The 1,191-nt window shown below is 41.7% G+C and overlaps 1 long non-coding RNA gene across 1 annotated transcript in view; it reads right to left on the bottom strand.

Annotated features, from left to right (window-relative positions):
• Window positions 1-1,191, bottom strand: part of LOC109298233 — a 19,542-nt gene that overhangs the window by 7,511 nt on the left and 10,840 nt on the right. The window lies entirely within an intron of this gene.

Raw genomic sequence — 1,191 nt, 5'->3', positions numbered from 1 at the left:
GGAGCATGCAGATAATCTGCCAGCATAAACGGATAAGTGCATAAGTGTATTCAGCAGCATACAAAGTATACAATATTTACTTACTGTTCCAAAGATGCTACAGCTTAGGGACTCTAGGCTTGTATTTCATATAGCATGTGCTCACACACACACACACACACACACACCTGCCATTTTTTTTCCTTAGGGTCAAGCTTTAAAATATACAGTATGCTAAATCAAGCATTTTCACCCCTGTGTACATGTACCCCTGGGGGTAGTTGGGAAGGCCCTAGGGGGTATGCACAGGCAGGAGGAGACAGAGTGGGCAGGTTCAGCACAGCAGTGGGGGAAGTTTGCATGTAGCAACAGTCACTGCCACCCACCACCCCATGCTGCTGCTGCTCCACATCTGGCCATACTGCCCCCACCCCTCCTGCGTCTGGCTGCCAGGGTTACACTTACTAAAAAAGGTTGAAACCCCCTGTGCTGCATAAACAGGAATGACAAGGTCCAGTCCAAAGCTAGGCAGATATAATATATTTTTATTTCGGAGATTATCACAAAGCTTCTCAAATTTATCTTTTCTTGGAAAAAAAATGAAGTGGTCATTTTCTGCATGAGCAGAGAGATTTGTATTTACAGTTGCCTGGTATAGAAAGCACTACAGACAACTTCTGTAAATGTGGTCTTTGGCTTATTTGTTTCCTTCACAACTTGTTTTATGGTATCATCTGTGATCTACAGGGAAAGTGCCTCAGAGAAGCCAAATCAACTTTATGTGACTTCATTTCACATGTATTTTTAAAAATACATGTACTGTGTATAATAGCACAGCACTGTTGACCTTTTACTGTGGACAGTCACAGGAGTGTTTTCTCAGAATTTGTTAAATTATTTTTTGTTTTTTGGACCATGTCCAGATAACATAAGAGTCAGCAGGAGTTTTGTCGAATTCAATGAATCCAGAGAGAGAGAGAGATTTCCTAATGTATTGCTTTGTACTATTTGAGATACTTTAGTAATGTTATATTATATTTTACTTACGCTGAGGGAGTACTTTACCTATCCTATTGGACAGTGATCACCAAAGTATAGTATGCCCAATCTGGGCCCCTCCCATACCAGCCACACTCTCAGATGTTTTCATTGCTAGCTTTGTCATCTTTCTACGCCTGGGATGTTTATACATGTGCTCCAGGAGGTGGGGGG

Source organism: Gavialis gangeticus, unplaced genomic scaffold, assembly GCF_001723915.1.
Source record: "Gavialis gangeticus isolate Ggan-Ray unplaced genomic scaffold, GavGan_comp1, whole genome shotgun sequence".
Lineage (NCBI taxonomy): Eukaryota > Metazoa > Chordata > Crocodylia > Gavialidae > Gavialis > Gavialis gangeticus.
The sequence above is the reverse complement of the archived record's forward strand: the minus strand, read 5'-3'. Positions and strand labels throughout refer to the sequence as shown.